The sequence below is a fragment of the Lepidochelys olivacea genome (genome assembly GCF_965140295.1).
Source record: "Lepidochelys olivacea isolate rLepOli2 genome assembly, chromosome: 13".
Classification (NCBI taxonomy): Eukaryota; Metazoa; Chordata; order Testudines; family Cheloniidae; genus Lepidochelys; species Lepidochelys olivacea.
The window spans coordinates 21,176,466-21,193,358 of record NC_140423.1 but is presented as its reverse complement, the minus strand read 5'-3'; the positions used below and the strand labels follow the sequence as shown (position 1 = coordinate 21,193,358).

The following is a 16,893-nucleotide window of genomic DNA, read 5'->3' as shown; positions in this document are numbered from 1 at the left end:
GGAACAGTGGGAACAGCTCACCAGGAGAAAGAACTTTTGTCTGGAAAGAAAAAAACCCCGCAATCTCCTTGTGCTCATTTAGCAATTATTTGGGTTCTGAATGTGCAGCTCAGCCCTCAGTTTGCTGGGGTTGGCCAAGTGGGACCATGGGCTCCTTAAGAAAGCATCTTGCCGTCAAAACAAACCCCCTGCCCCTGCAGAATCTACAGACTTTGTTTATTGCTGCATCTGTTTCTAGCCTGCTAGCCTTTCAGTGCCTTCCCACAGTTCACCCGGACCATCTTTTCATGCCTGTTCCCTGCTTCTGGACCAGAAGTCCCTACCAGTTCATACAGGCTGGTTCAGCGTGAGCCCTATGCTGTCACGCTGCTTTCAGTACCAACAGAGGCTCCTCATCTTGTGCAGTGACAGAACTTCAAAGGGGAAATGTCACAAGTGGGTCTGTTGGGGAGCTCAAAGCCAGGGTCGAACAGTCGGGACAATCCCAGGGAAACAGGAGAGGATCATTTAAGGGGGAGCAGAGAGGAGGCGAGGCTGAGACCACCCTCCACATCTGAAACATCCAAGGAGTTCATCATAAAGTCTCTCCTGACCTCTTAATGCAGCAGCTGTTGTGGAAGGGGCGGGGGAAACAGAACTTCTTTTAAACAGATTGGTTGCATCATTTTCCCTCTCTTGGGTTTGGGAGGCAGAAATGGAGGGAGGTCCCTGTCCTCTCTCCCAGACTTGAGCAGCTCATCTCTGCTCTTCAGGCTCATCAGTGAGAGGCAGTATCCTGATGAGGGACTAATCCCGCTTAGGTGCCAAACTCAATTCAGCCTTCACTCTGGAGCTGCGACCAGCATCTCGACAACAATACTGGTAATTAGTTATTAAATAATTTTTCACTTTCTCTTTGCATTAACCTCATCACTACTTTGTAGCACGGAGCATAAGTGACTAAGTGAACATAAGTAAGCAAGTGACTACAGCAGGAGACTGGCAGCCAGGAGTCCTGGGTTCTGTTCCTGACTCTGCAGCCAACTAGCCATGGGACCTTAGTCAAGTCACTTCACCTCTCTATGCCCCAGAGACAGCTGGCACAGAGGTGCCTCTTCTGGAAAATGAGGGTATCAGGACTTCTCTACCTTGCAGGGGTGTTGAGAGGCTTAATTCATTCGTATTTATTAAGTGCTTTGGGATTGCTAGATGGGAGATGCTATAGCAGTGTGTTTCTATGTCACAGGCGACCTGCACACTGGCCGGTCTGTGCTGAATGCTCCATAAAGTAGCAGGGTAGAGCGGCTGTCAGTTGGTGGTGAGGGCTTTTCGTTTTCAACTTCCCCACAGTCAAGCAGACTCAGCTTCCCTGGCTACTCCAGCATGTAGTAAATGCTACAGTGTCCAAGCAGCCAGTGAACTCTGTGCTCAGGCCAGGGGAGGTTTGCCAGGACACAACACAGGGCTGCAAATAGTAATTGGTTCTCTTCTACTGTTACTGCTTTAGATACAACCTGGCGGAGAGCACATTGACCTACTGCCTCACTCTGCCACTCTTTACCCGCCACACAGTGTGCCAGGCTGCCACCCTGCCACGCACAGCACAGCGCACTGCCTCATTTGATCATATTCATGCTGCACTGTGCCTCCCTGCCGCTCCCCACAGCATAGCACGCCACGGTCTCACCATTCAGCCCCCCTTCTGCCACCCTGATTATATCACTGTTCCTTGCTCAGCTGTTACTCAGAGCACAGCTTGCCTACCCAAGGCACAATGTATCCTTTCATTCTGCTGCTCCACCCACCTCAGCATGCCCACCCAGTGCAGGCCAGGGCCCGGCATGCTCTTCTGCTTTGCCACTGTGCAGCGTTCTCCTTGGGGAAAAAAAACAGAGAGACCCTTACGGCCAGGGACGTCCTGGAAACTAAACAGCACTTACACCCAGCTGAGTCTTGAAACACAACTGAAAATTTGTCTCTTCCTACATGCATAGGTGCCAACTCCGTAGTTACTCCCCTTCCCTCCGCCAGTGCCTCCCACATGCTGGTGTGTCCCGCCGATCAGCGCCTCCCTCTCCTTCCCAGTACCTCCCACCCGCAGCGGATCAGCTGTTTCACGACGTGCAGGAGGCTCTTGGGGCAAGGGGGAGGAGCAAGGGGGCAACGTGTGAGGGGGAGGTGGCGGAATGGGGCAGAGGCGGGAAGAGGCGAGGTGGGTGTGGGGACTTGGGGGAAGGGGTGGAGTGGGGGCGGGGCCTGTGGCAGAGCCAGGGGTCGAGCACGCCCTAGCACATTGGAACGTTGGTGTCTGTGCCTACATGGAAATTGTTGTTAATCGAGTCTAAGGCCCGTAGTAACCACTGTGATCATCTGGTCTGACCTCTTCTAAAACACAGGCCCTGGAACTTTCCCACAATAATCCCTGTTTGAACTAGAGCAGATCTTTTAGAAAAACATCCAGTTGTGATTTTAAAATTGCTGGTGATAGAGAATCCCCCACGACTCCTGGGGGAATTCTGCGCCACTGCTCATGCGCAGAATTTACATTCCCTGCAGATTTCTTCGCTTCTCCGCAGAAAAATGACTTTCTGATGGGGAAGCAAAGGGAAGCCACAATAACGTTTATGCGACCCTCCCCAAAGGTATGTTTCAGGTGCCCAGGGCAGCCGGCAGAGAGGTAAATTGCTGTGGGGCAGGATGCAGGACTGGAGAAGACACAGCTGGTGGCTCCTATCCTGCACCTGGCTCAGCTGCTAGTCCTGGCTGGGCAGTGGGGGATGGGACTTCATTTTCCCCTGCACAGCATCCAGGGCCATGTCAGACCCACCCCCAGATTTCTCCCCCAGCTGTAGGAAGCTCTGCAAATACCCCCCCCCCCCCCGCTTCCTGCACCCATCACACCTCAGCTGCAGGAAGAGTGATCTCTTTACAAGGAGCTCCTCCCCCATCCACTCTACCCCTGTGCATCCAGACCCCCTCATACCCAGACACTCCAACCAAGCCTCAGCCCCCCCAAAGACCCAGAAAACACCCCCTCTCAATAGGCCCCACTCTGCCTGCATCTGGACCACCCCAACAAGCCTCCCGCACCTGGATCCCCACCCTACTGACGCTCAACGAGCTGCACATGGGCCCCCACACCCAGACCCCCCCTCCTGCTGAGCCCCAGCCACTGTTACCTGGACTCCCCTGCAGAGTCCCATTACCATTGCACCCAGAACCCCCCCAATAAGCACCTGTGCATCCAGATTCCCCCCACACCTGCATCCCCCACTGAGCCGCCCTCACCCAGAACCCTCTCAACCCACATCTGGATCCCCCCACACTAAGCCGCTCCACACTTGGATCCTGCCGTGCTGAGCCTGCCTGCCCATACCTGGTGCACCCAGCACGGAGGGGCAGGGCCCTGGGGTGTTTGTGGGGCAGGCCCGGTCCATGCTCTGTGTCATGGTTGGGTGCAGCTTCACCGCTGAGTCCCTGTCCCAGTGGGGAGCTGCACAATGATCTTCCACCTCTGGGCAGCCAGTGGCCTGTGCTCCCCAATGCCATGCTGGGGTCTCCACATTTATTTGACAAATAAAATTTGCAGAATTTTAAAATGTGCGCAGAATTTTTAATTTTTTGGCACAGAATGCCCTCAGGAGTACTTGGTAAATTGTTCCAAGGGTTAAAAAAAATGACTATTTAGTGGTTGAATCAGGAGAGAATGCAACATGCAGGATCTCTGCTCAGCGCCTAAACAGCGGAGCAGATTCTTCACATTCGCTGAGCAGGGGTAACACCATCTCTCTTCACTAAATCATTAAATAACTGCAGAAAGGAAGGAGACACTTGTTGATTCTTTAAAAGCCTCCTATCAATCCCTGCCTGGGCTTTTCTACAGAGTGTGCATAGGTCTCTGCTGTATGCACCAGGGGATCCTTTGCTCCTCAGGAGAGGGAATGTGGTCTAGCAGCTCAAGCAGGATGCAAGCAAGGAGGCAGTGTGGTCTAGTGGCTTGAGCAGTTGGCTTGGACATGTTACTTGGCTGCTCCAAGCTTTGGTTTGCCCATTTGTAAATTGGTTATAATGGCATCTATCTCTGTAGCTCTAACACACCTGTTACCCTCATGTCCAGGGTGCTAACTCCCTCCCAAGGGTTGCTTCTGGGCTTTAATGCACTGGCAGGCACAGGAATGAAACATGCTCTAGAAAGGCAAAGCAACAGCAGTGCTGGAGTTGCTTCCTTCTGTGGGACTCACGCATGCAAGGTGCTAAGCACCCCTTGCTTCCATGGCCAGCAGTAGGAACTGAAGGGGCCTAGACCCTTTACTGTGTCAGATCCATGATTTGGCCTTTGTTGCAAGCGGCACGTTCCTTCGGTCAAATATAGAAGTGCAGGGATGCAGGACGACAGCCAGGAGTCACTAACACTTTCCCCAGTGATTCACCCACGAGACCGGCAATATCAGCATGGAAACAGAAGGATATGGACCAGTCTTTCTGAGAGGCGAAGGGGCGCTGTGTCTGCCAGTCTAGGGCGGGGGGCTGCATGCTATAGCTCGCCCAGTGGCCGAGTGCATTAAGTTCATTCAAATCAATGATTTGCAATCAGGTTTCATTGCAGACAGCAGGCCAGACCCTACTTCTCTTACTCCGAAGCGTAGCCCCCTGGATTTCAACAGGAGTCTGCTCGCTGCGTCAGGCTAGCAGCACACAGGCTAGGTGTCTTGTGAACTCTTGAGCAAACCCAGCCCTAGTTTTCGTAGAGCTGGACGTGGGTACTGTTTTCCCTTAAACTACTATGGTGTGTCATGAAACTAGTGGAGTTTGACTGGCTTTCCTCTTAAGTTTCTTTTGGGTGTCTCGGACGCTGAGCGTTACGGGGGCTGCAGGCTCGCATAGGCCAAATCAAAGGATGTGTGCACAGACGGACCCCTGTGAACTGAAACAGCCGAGTGTTTTGAACGGTTCTCATACCCATCCTGCAATTTACCACAGGCCAGGCTCAGAGCAGAACCGTTGTGGTCTGAGGCCAGCAAGTCTGCGCATCTCCATGGCTCTCCCCCTCTTTTGCTCACCCAAGCAGCAGGAGTTCTGTGTTGAGCTGCTGTCAGCTGGAAGCTGCTTTTACCGGCTCTTGCAGGGGAGTTAGTGAGTGGTGTTTAAATAGCTAGGGAGGCATGTCATGCTGTCCAAAATACACTAGAATGCACTGGCTAAGGTGTATGCATGCGCCTGCCCCTAAAAGATAAAAACCCAGTAATAGTTACTGATAACTAACAGCTTCTCCTTTAGTTCAAGGGGTGTGTTTCGTTCAAACCTGTGTTTGGAGTGGGTGGGTTATGGGTTCTGTCCCTAACCGCACATGACTGGGGTGTAGCTGATTGCCATGACCTCTGTATCTCTCCATCCAACCATGCTCTGTAGAGAGTGGTCTTCTGGCTGCTTTGTTCAGAAAAAGCCACCTGTGGACTCAGGTCTCTGAGAGTAAAACATTCCCTTGTGCAGTTCATTCAGATCCCTTCTTTCTGCACTGGAGTGACTGTCATCTTAGCTACCTGTAGTGAGTGGTTCTGGGAGAGCGGCAAAATATCCGGCTCTGGATCTGGAACCAATGCATGGCAGCAAATTCAGTTGGCAGGCTGGCAAGAGACTGTGCAATAATGAACAATCAGCCTTTTCTTTTAAAGCTGTGCCCCACGTTTTCAAACACTCATTCAAATCCTGCTCAGCAAAAAGCAGCCCCCACATTCCCTGAGAGGAGGGGGGTGGGGAAGGTCAGGTGAGCTGAGACAAGCTTTGTTTTCCTACTGGCATGCTAATGGGCTTGCTGCCGTCTGATGTTTATTGCGTTGCTGGACAGGGTGTGTGTGTTCGTGGACAATAAAAGCCTGTTAGCCAAGTAAATCAGCTGCCTGGGCGTGCTGTTGTCGCACCCTTGCCATTATATGGAGAACTACGTCGCTTGGATTCCACCTTAAACTGTACAGAAGTAGCTGCACTTGTCTATTGGAAACCCTGCTTATTACATCCGTCTCTTCAATACATGGCTTTGGAGGGGGTAAACCACAGACTGGGGGAGAGATTCTTTAAGGTGGCCCAGTGAGGCAACTAGGAGCTCAAGTCATGGACCAGGACTCCCTTGTGCTAGGTGATGAACAAACGCAGGGGACTGCCTGTCTGTATACATGGGCCTCATGATCATTGTAGCCAAGCCCCTCCCTATCATTCACAATGCCAAGATTTTATTTAGCACTGTTCATCAGTAGACCTCAAAGCGCTTTACAAGGGAGGTCAGTAGCATTATCCCCCTTGCACAGATGGGTTCACTGAGGCTCAGGGCGGTGCAGTGACTGGCCCAAAGGTCTCCTGAGTCCCAGCCCAGTGCTGTATCTAGTGTACATCACACAGCACAACAGATGAAAGGGGAAATTGCTGACCACACTAACCCCCTCCCATTACAAAAGGGACCAGGGATCTTTAATGTCCATGTGGAGGAGACAGGAGCTCTGTTTATAAGGACTCATGTGAGAGGCTCACACCAAATAAACTGCATGCAATGGACGTGATCTGCCCCAGAAAGGTGCCTGAACTGGGAGGCAGCATGCCGGCCTGTGAGCCTCCCCAGACCTCGCCTGTGATTTCAGCTCGGAATGTCTCTGTGCTCATCAGCCCCATGGGCTATCTGCTACCTCAGCCTGTGGCAGCTCCGACCGGTGCAGGCAGTTTGGCCCCTGTTATTAATCCTGGTAACTATACAAACACCACCCTGGCTATTTTGCAAGACAGTTGCCTCATGTGCAAAGTGCAATATCCTGCCTATGTGTTTGGTTTCCTTGTTTCTCTCTCATCTTGACTCTTGCTTCCTCCTCCCCTGTCTCTGATCTGTGCCCTCCTCCAGGCTATCCCTAATGCTGCTTCTCCAGCCACCTCCCACCCTGCTTAGCTCCCATCTTTGATCCCTTCACGGCCTTTCAGGTTCTTCCTCCATCAGGATCTAGCTACCAGACTCCCTTTCAGTGCGTGCTCTGCCCCACCGGAACTCAGCTTCATGCCTTTTCTGTGATGCCCGCTGTACCTGGAACATCCTCCCCCCACCCCAAGCCAAATCCCTCCCTTCCCCCATCAAATCCCTCCTTAAAAACAGGGCAGGGCCAGTGGAAAGGGCACCCAACTGGGAACCAGCAGACCTGGCTTCTGACCCCATCTTTGCTAGCACTCCCTATGTGACTTTGGTCAAATCACTTACCCATGCCTCAGCTTCCTCGTCTGTCACATGAGGATCACGATACTTAAAGCAGGTTGAGATCCATAAATGCTAAGTCCTGTTAAACTGCCTTCTTTTGCTTAGCTGTCTGTTACCACCTGTGCTGCATAGCCCAAAGGTATTTAGGCACCTGGCTCCCATTGCCTTCAGTGGGAGCTAGGCACCTAGATACCTTTTGAGAATCTGCATCTATCTGCTTATGTCTCTCTCATTTAGGGCCCCGCACTGCTCCCATTGAAAAGAAGAAGGGCTTTGCCATTAACGTATAGGAAGTAGGATCATCAGACCCTTACTTTGTACACTCTTTTGCACAGGGACCGGGTCTCTGTCAGAGCACTGCAGGTGTTAATGGTGCCATAGTGATATGCTATTAATCATTAGAATTCTTTACTGGGGGCTCTATAAAAGGCTCAAGCTGCCGTTAATAGAAAACTTTGGTCGCTGTATACACAGGGGTGTTGAAACAATTTCTATAGTGGGGGTGCTGAGAGCTGTTTAAACTGTAGACCCTGTATATAATGGAAATCACTTCAAGCCAGGGTGTGCAGCAGCACCCTTAGTTCCAGCACCTATGTATATACATACAGTCATGAGATGGGAAGATGTTAATTAGGATAGGGCCAGAGTCTTCTCCGTGATGTGCTTGTGCATCTCCTGGGGACTGTCGTGGAAGATGCATGTATCTGCTGTGCACAGAATTTGAGTCCGAATTGTGCGGCGTATCTGAAGATGATGAATGGACAGAGACGGAAAGAGATGAAAGGTTTCAGAGTAGCAGCTGTGTTAGTCTGTATCCGCAAAAGGAACAGGAGGACTTGTGGCACCTTAGAGACTAACACATTTATTTGAGCATAAGTTTTCGTGAGCTACAGCTCACTTCATCAGATGCATGCCTCCGATGAAGTGAGCTGTAGCTCACGAAAGCTTATGATCAAATAAATGTGTTAGTCTCTAAGGTGCCACAAGTACTCCTGTTTTTTAAAGAGATGAAAGATTGCCACCTTGCGGTGAAACCCGGGTTATAACCCCAGTGTGTCAGAACTCGGGCAGGGCTGGACAAATCTTGCTGGGTTTCTGTCACATAGCTTTTTTTGACAAGTCGCTTAGCGGGTTTTAGTTCATGTGGTTTCTCCCCCCATGAATTGCACTTTGTTTGGGTTGATTCAAATGCAGCGGCGCTCAGATACCATGCTGATGGGTACAGTATATGAACCCAGAAATGAACAGACTGTTAAATTCAACTCTAATCTTAGGAGTTTCGTTCCTTGTTTCCACAAGGAGTTTCCTTGTGACTCGGCAGGGGCTGAGGGATGTGCTGGCTGCCGCTTCCCGCAGCCCCCATTGGCCTGGAGCAGCGATCGGCCAAACCTGCGGACGTTGCAGGTAAACAAACCAGCCCAGCCCGCCAGCGGCTTTCCCTGACAGGCCACGTGCTGAAGGTAGCCGATCCCTAGCATAGATCATAAAATCCTAATACCTAGCTCTTATATAGCACCTTTCATCGGGTGATGTCCAAGCGTTTTACAAAAGAGGTCAGATTCCTAACCCCCCTTTTACAGATGGGGATACTGAGGCACAAAGAGATGCAATGATTTGCCCATGGTCACCCAGCAGGCCAGTGTCCAAACGGAATAGAAGCCAGGTCTCCCAAGTCCCAGTCCAGTGCTCTATCCACTAGGAAATACTGCTTTCCTTTTTACAGATAGGGATTTGGGTGGATAGTTCAAGTGGTTTTGACTGCCTATGTCACCATCTGTCCCAGGTTTCACTATTTTCCTTGGGAAATTTGAGACTATCCAGACAGAGCAACAAAGCGTCTTTGGATTTTGACAGAGGGTTTGCTGGGTCTGAAGTGTTCCAGGGGCACTCCCATTCCAAAGAAGAGTAGCCTGCCTCTAACTTCCTCAGGTCACTGAGCCCAGTGCCTGGTGGGCCAGCACTTTGGGAGTTGAGTGAGAACTGTACGCATATTAATACAGTGCAGCCATGGTCATTAAGCTCATTGTCTATGTAATGCATTGTCAAGTTTGGATGCCACACTTTAAGAAGCTTCCAGCAGCAGAGATAACACTGCCTCAACTTGAGCCCATGGTCAGTTTCCAAAGAACAGAAGTGAAAGGCTAATACAATGTCCCACGACACCATCTGCTGCAGTGCTTAGGCACCCTGGTTTTATTTAAGTTATGGTCTGCCATTAAGGACTGAATAAAAATGAAGCAAACTGATTTGGCCCTGGAGACTGGCCAAAACCAGAGCCATTCATCCAAATTTGCAGGGAAAAAGGAACCTATATCCAAACAACACCTGCAAAACCAAAAACCCTTCAACGAAGCTTTACAAACCAAAAGCACCCATTGGATTACCCATCTCTGCAGTCCTTCCCCTCAGTTCGAAGGACTATCTTAGTATTTAGCAGTAACAGCAGACTAGCTCAGCCCTGCAGAGGCTCCCAGCACTTGAATGTGGGAGATTTCAAACCACTATGAGGGAGGGATTAAGGGATAGAGCTTCCAGAAAACTCAGCACTCATAGGGCTCAGTTTTTCAAACAGGTGAGCTCCCAGAACCTTCCATTGTGACCCCAATGGCCAGGATTCTCCACAGAGCTCAGCACCCCACCCTCTAGAAAATCTGCCCACTAATTGAGGTGCCTAAATGGGAGCTGGCTTTTTTGGAAAGTCTAGCCCTAAGCGTATTATTGCAATGACATTGCAAAATCCTTCTTTGGGAGAGGCACCGCACCTGTCTGCAAATTAATGAAACAGGAAGAAGTCGTCCTACAAACGAGTGACATCTGGCAGGTCTGACAAGTATCTGGAGCCACCGGAGTATGAGAGAGGAGGAAAATGGGCAGGGCTGAAGGGACCCACAGCTGCAGCCATTCATGTTTGCTGTCAGCTGCCTGGTTCAATGACGTCCTGTCTCTAGAGCTCCTAAAGCTCTGATAGGCTTAAGGTGAGGCAGATCAGTGATGACCTGACACTGGTTAGGGTGCAGGCTCCACCCTGGATCAGGTAAGAGGGAAGCAGGAAGTTTCAGGTAAGGCAGTAGAGCTAAGAGAGAAGCAGAAAGAAAATGCCCGTGTGTAGGTAGCAGCCAGCTAGCATTTTAAGAGCGTGTCTGTTTCAAAGTCTAGGAGCAGCCAACTGAAGCTAAGCAGCTGTCAAGGTAGGGGGGGCTAAACAAGTGATCAAATAAAGCTGTATGTTTGGGTAATGCTGCCCTCCTCCTCTTGGCAGGATGTAAAAAGAGAAGACTTATAATGTGTGAATATCTTGGGCCAGTGTAACTGATGAGAAAGAAGGAATCTTGCTGTAAAAGGTGTATACAGAATAGCTTGGGGGAGAAGCAACTTTCATAATGCAGTAGCACTTGTACAAAGCATTAATCCCGTGTCCTCAATTTCCCTGGTAGCCAAGGGAAATGATATTGTTTGTCTTTTTTCCCCTACTCCCCTCTTCTAGCTCCCTCTGTGTCAGGCAGTTATAGGAGCTCAAGGTGTGCTAAACTGGGGGCATTCTAGCAAAGTACAGATAGTAGTTGGCTTATCCTGGGAGATCCTTCTAGCTATAAAGCTGGGCTCTTCAATTGCTGTGGCAGAAGTGCTGTGTGACCTGTCTTGTGGCCTTTGGAAAGGGGAAACTTAGTTGCAGCCCACATCCTGGTTGCTGAGGTGTTGTCAAGCTGTTCCCTTTCGTTTTTAAGGGTGGGGTTACAAATTAGCCAGGTTTTAGGCCCCCAGATTCTGACTCCTCCCCCTCGCGTATCTATTTATCTTCTGAGTTTGCCTTGGCATTATTTGGCTGGACCTGACCATGATATATTTTTATTTATTTATTTACACACACCCCTTTCCGAAAGCAATTGACTCCTGCCCACTGTGATGGGACTTCCATGCTCAGGGCTGGCCTGAGGATTTTGAGAGGCTAGAAAGAGGAGGACTTTTTATTACTCCCAACAGACTTGCTGAATTCAGTATGAAGCCTGTGGAGAAGATGGGGTGGGGGGGCTAAGGTTGAAAAACACTCACTTCCTACTGCCTCTGAATGTGGGGCTCACAGAGGTCTCTAAGCAGTGTGTGGCATTGCCTGCTGTATGAAGAGATCATCCTGGACACTAGGTCTGAACTTTACCACTCTGATGGGCAGCACCAAACCACTGGTTCTCCGTGATCAAATCTGGGGGGTTGAAATATGACTCCTGAGTCAGTGGGGGTCATAACCATCATGCTGCGGGGAGAGGCTCCAGTGGTGAATTCCCATTTGGGGCTGTCTCTCTGGGGGTGTGCTGAGGCACCCTGGGTGGTGGGGTGAGCTGGGATAGGAGTGCCTGGCTTAGGGTCAGTGGAAGTAGGGGGCAGATGCTTTCTGCTTTAACTTGGGGTTATTTTTCTGTTTGTAATTGGACTCTCCCCCTCCCACGCACTCCTTTTATTTGTCAACTCAGCTTGTCTGAAAACCCCAGTTAAGCCCTTCACTGCTGAATTACTGTGGGTTGCAACTACAGCTCTTGGGTAGGGGGACCAGATAGCAACTGTGGAAAAAAACAGCACAGGGGTGGAGGGTAATAGGTGCCTATATAAGAGCGAGTCCCCAAAAATGGGATTGTCCCTATAAAAACAGGACATCTGGTCACCCACTCTTGAGACTAAAGCGGTTAATGATATTGGCCTCAAAGTGCTTTCTACCCCCAGCTAATGCCTATAGACAGAGTGGATTTTCTGTGATGCTGTAGGAAATGGCTTGTTTTTTGCAGATCCCATTACAGACAGGTAATCCACTGGATGCTAGCTAGAATCCCTCCTTGCCTCTATACACCCTCCCTGAGGGATCCATTGGATTCAGCTATTGCCTCTGGTGCTGATTCCTAAATTAGCTTCTCTAGCTCCAATCTCCTTCTGGAGCAGAGTTGGCTGCGGGAAGGAGCAAGGAAGAGGTGTGGTTTTAAAAGGGAGGTAACTAGTCTATGCCACCCATTCTCTTCCCTTCCCCTATCCGCAGAGGTTAAGAGTCTGCTATAGCTGCCAATTAGTAAACATAGCTCTTTAGCTCAAGCTGTAGAGGCTACTGAGTTGGCTGGAGAGGTTCAAAGTTCAGTTCCCGGTGATAGCCATTGGCCGTTGTTTTTAGACCTGCTGAGACAAATTCTGCCCCTTGGTTATGCTCCTGTATCTCAAGTGGCTTCACTTCCTTCCAAATCTTCTCACTGCTAATGCTGTGTCCTCTGCCACTAAAGTCTGCAGCCTCTGACCTCCTGACTTGTCCCCTCCATGCAGCCAGGCCCTCATTAGACTGCACTTGTTCAAAATGAAATTGTATTACAGTAGCAGATAGGGGCCCTGACTGGGATTGGAACCTCATTATGCCAGGTGCTGCACACATCCATAGTGTGAGACAGTCCCTGCCCAGAAGAGTGCCCAATCTGAACAGACAAGAGAGAATCAGCGTGAGAGGGGAACCAGAAAGATGAAGTGACTTGTGAGAAGTCACACAGCACCTCATTGGCAGAACAGGGAATAGAACCCAAGTCTCCTAAAACATTTCACCCCGCTCACTCTGGCCACGGGCTGAGAACCACTGGTCTGTCAGCGCACAGCTGTGGCCCGTGTGACGTTCTCAGGGTAGTGACTAGGGTGGGGCAGGAAGGGCACCTGCCCCAGGCACAGAGCCACCAGGGGGAGAGAGTGTAAAAATGGGGCCATGCAGGATCAGGCCCAGCATCAGCACCTTTCCCCTGGCAGGATTGGGCCTGGCAGCATCTGTAGGAGGCCAGAGTGCTCAGTGTGGTCCACCACCCCTCAGGATCATGGGACCAGTGACCCTGGTTGGAGCAGGATCCCCGGTACTAGGACTGCAGTGGCAGGTGGGCTGCACTGCTGAGCTATGTGTAGCCGAGGTAGGAGACCAGCGGGCATGGGGAGGGGGTGCAGCTGGTGCCTGGGGAACAGACTCTAGGTGTGGGGGCGGGGGTGAGTCTCTGGATGGGGTCTAGATACTGGTGCATGGTCCCTGGATGGGGGAGTTGAGGGCTGGGTGCATGCGGGGGGCAGTCCCAGGCTCGGGGGACACCCTGCACCAGGCAGGGCTCCCCATCTTTGCAAGCAGGATTTGCAGACACACTTCCACACTACTGCTGGCAGCGCAGCTGGGCTGAGCGTCTGGAAAGTACAATATGCCATGCCACCCTTTTTGTAAGTTAATTCATTTTAACAGTTAATGTTTTGATGTATTTTGTTAATTTAAAATGCTCTTGGTAGATATTTGCTAGTGTTGAAATGAAAGGTAGTAGATGGATTTGACTTGTATTGCTGTCATATAACAAATACTACACCATTTTTTTGGAGACGTACTCTGTGTGTGTGTGTGTGTGTGGTATAAAAACTGAGAGCCTCATATGCGGCCCACAATGGTAAATAGGTTGAGAACCTCTATTTCAGACAAACAGCTTATTCACCAGAAAACTCAGATTGGCTCTAACAAAACTACTGTATTCAAATTAGATTTGGCTAAATAAATAAAACCTCTTGAAACAACTTATTTTGAGACTTTCAACACAGAATGTTTCAAAATTTAGCTAGATTTGGTTTTAAAAACTGTTTTTAAAAATAAAAAAAATTCTGAGTTAAATGAAATGTTTTTTTGGTCCCAAAACAATTTTTTAAAGCGGTGTTTTTTGGCCAGCGAACTAAAAAATAGCTCCGCTCTGGAGTCTCAGCCCAGTGCACCATCCATTAGCCCACATACCAGATCTGGTAGCTACTTTTGAGTATTTCCAAAACTCATTCTTCCCGTAGTTCAAGATTCCACTCCAAGCTCCTGTTATATCCTGCTTTGAATGCTGCAATCACCTCCATCATGTCTGTTCACTGAATCTCATATCTCTCCTCACCTTTATGCAGCTCCCAGATGCTGTCCCCACCTAACTCTCTTGCCTAGGCTCTGCCCACGCTTCTGTTTTTAATCAGTCCACGTCTGTCTGTGTGCTGTGAAAAAGAACTGCTGAGTAAGCTGTAAGTTTTGCTGTCTTCTCTCCTGACCCTTCCCCCATCTCCACCCCCTTCATGCACACCTTACTTAGCCCCAACTTTTTACATTATGCTTATGCTTGAGACAACTTCACAAGGGGCATATTTAGAACATGTTGGTGGCATACCTAAAGCATGGCTTCCATGTCAAGAGAGAACATGAATGCTGCCTCGAAAGAGAGGCTGACCTAGAGGAAACGTTGTGTAGAGCAATAGAGGAAGAAACTGAATCTGTCAACATGACTCTTGGAAGCACAAACAGATTAGCACAAGACCAAAATAAATGGTGAAAACTGGTGGTGCCCTGTGTACCTGAGTGGGTAGGATTATAAGAAGAAAAAAGTATGTAGGTACTTCAGTTCCTTCAAAAGCCAACAGACGATCCGCATAGTTAGGGCCCTGCCAAATTCATGGTCCATTTTGGTCAATTTCACAGTCGTAGGAATTTAGAATAGTAAATTTCATGATTTCAGCTATGTAAATCTGGAATTTCAGTGTTGTGATTGTAAGGGTCCTGACCCAAAAAGGAGTTTGTGTCTTTTGGGGGGGTTATCATAGGAAGTGTTGCAGTACTGCTTCCTTCCGCTGGAGAGCAGCTCTGAAAGCAGAGCAGCAGTACAGAAGTAAGGGTGGCATGGTATGGTATTGTCGCCCTTACTTCTGCACTGCTACTGTTGGGGTGCTGCCTTCAAAGCAGGGCGCCTGGCCAACAGCTGCTGCTCTTGAGCCACCAGCTCTGAAGGCAGCACAGAAGTAAGGCTGGTAATACCATGACCCCCTCTAAAATAACCTTGTGACCCATGCTCCCAAAACTCTTTTGGGTCAGGACTCCCAATTTGAGAAATGCTGGTTTCCCCTGTGAAAGCTGTTTAGACTAGGGTAAAAGCACAAAAGACCAGATTTCATGGTCCGTGATGCATCTTTCATGGCCGTAAATTTGGTAGAGCCCTACGCATAGTTGTCAACGTGTTCCACCTAATCTAAACTAGAGCTGTGCTGTGTGGCTTTTGTTTTGTTTTAATATTCTCTGCAGATTCCCCCCCTTAACAGAGGGAAAGAACATGGGTTTGGAAATGCTCTGACTTTGCCTCAGGGAAATTGTAGTTTGGGTCAAGCTCCCATTATCCTTTCTAGGCCAAGCTTCCTGGTTGAACTACATCTCCCATGATGCAACATAGTCAACCCTCTTGGGAAATGTAGTCTGGCTGAGAACCCTGGCCTGTGGAGGGGAATGGGCATGTGAGGTAACCAAACTACAACTGCTCCTAGGCACCTTGGCTGCAAGTTTTCAGTGGAAAGCAGACACTTATGGGAATACTCAGGTTAGTTGAGAACCCAGTGGATGAAAAGCTTTCAGCCAGTCCTAATGAAGAGCTCATGCCTCTCTGATTGTATCGAACTATACTGCATCCAGTTCATGCCCTTGGCCCGACAGCCATCTAGAGCATGGACTCTGGACAAGACTTGTTGGGAGCCCAATTTGAGACCCCTTAACAGAGCCTGATTTTCAGAGGGTAGGCACTCTTTCTGAACACTGGGTCTTTAAAGCCATTTCAAGCTGGGCAGCCAGATCAATAGATGCTTTGGAAAATCCTGACTCTCTTAGTGCTTGTATACTATCTGAGTGCCTTGCCATCTTTAATGTGTCTGTTCTGGCAACGCCCCACGGTAAATGGGCAACCACATGGTGAAGAGAAATTGTGAGGCTGTTAGAGGCGTGTGTGTGTGAGATGGGTGGTGCTAAGTTAGGTGTAGGTGCAGAAGACAAAACACCCACATGAGTATGGACTAGTGGGATTGTACTCCCGCAGCTCCTCCTGCCACCGAGGCTATACTGTTTTTTAGCAAGCTGGCTTGAGTATGCCTACGGGTGCTGCAGTCGCACCTCCTGATTGCTAGGTAGCCTTACCCTTTGTGTCTAGACCAGGAAATTCCCCGTGAGCTGAAAATCACCATCTGGATCCTGACACACCAATAAATATCAAAATGCAGCTCCCCTCAAAAGCCAGCAGCAGAAGGTGCCGCCCCCCCCCTCTGTACCTTTCATAATCTCGCAAAGCGGGGTGAGGAGGGAAGGTCTCCCCCTTGACTTCCAAGAGCTCTGCCCCGGGCTGCTGCTTGGGCTGGATACTGCGTATGGATGAGTTGGGGCACCAGATGTTGATATGTGTTGGTGCTGGGCTTGGTGACTGCTTGCAAGCACTTCCTGCCTCCTGCAGGAGTGCTAAGGAAGTAGCTGGGGTAGTTCAGTGTGGTCCCTCTGGAGGGGGCAGAGGTTCGTATTGCTTCTCTCTACAGCTTGGGGGAGCAGGATGAGCCCCTTAGGGCACAAGCTGGGGAGCAAGGGGGGATGACTGACTGCCTTCCTTATCACAAAAGGACAGACCTGTCTGAACGACCCAGGCTCCGTTTGGGGTGGGGGGGGAGGGGTCCTGAATCTTCCCCTGGCTTTCCCGCCCCCCCCCCCCCCCAGGCTGACCAATCAGGTAGGAATTGGGTCCTGGGATTCACGAAGCAGCCCCCGGTTACCAAGGCTCGCTGGGCCCTAAGGCTGAAGTACACTACCCTGTTATAAATGACCCATGCGTGCTGTGTGGATGTGGTAGCACCCTGTGGGATTCTGGCAGTGCCAGAGGTCTCCT

At 50.0% G+C, this 16,893-nt stretch overlaps 1 protein-coding gene across 11 annotated transcripts in view; it reads left to right on the top strand.

The window, feature by feature from the left end:
• The window catches only part of LPIN3 (lipin 3), a 74,119-nt gene that overhangs the window by 31,456 nt on the left and 25,770 nt on the right, over positions 1-16,893 (top strand). For 2 of the 11 annotated variants that reach the window (XM_084646074.1, XM_084646073.1), the window contains exon 2: positions 753-861. The exons of 7 other annotated variants lie outside the window; for them this stretch is intronic. The gene's annotated coding sequence lies outside the window, so the exon portion shown is untranslated. 2 more of the 11 variants (XM_084646066.1, XM_084646075.1) reach the window with 2 other exon arrangements.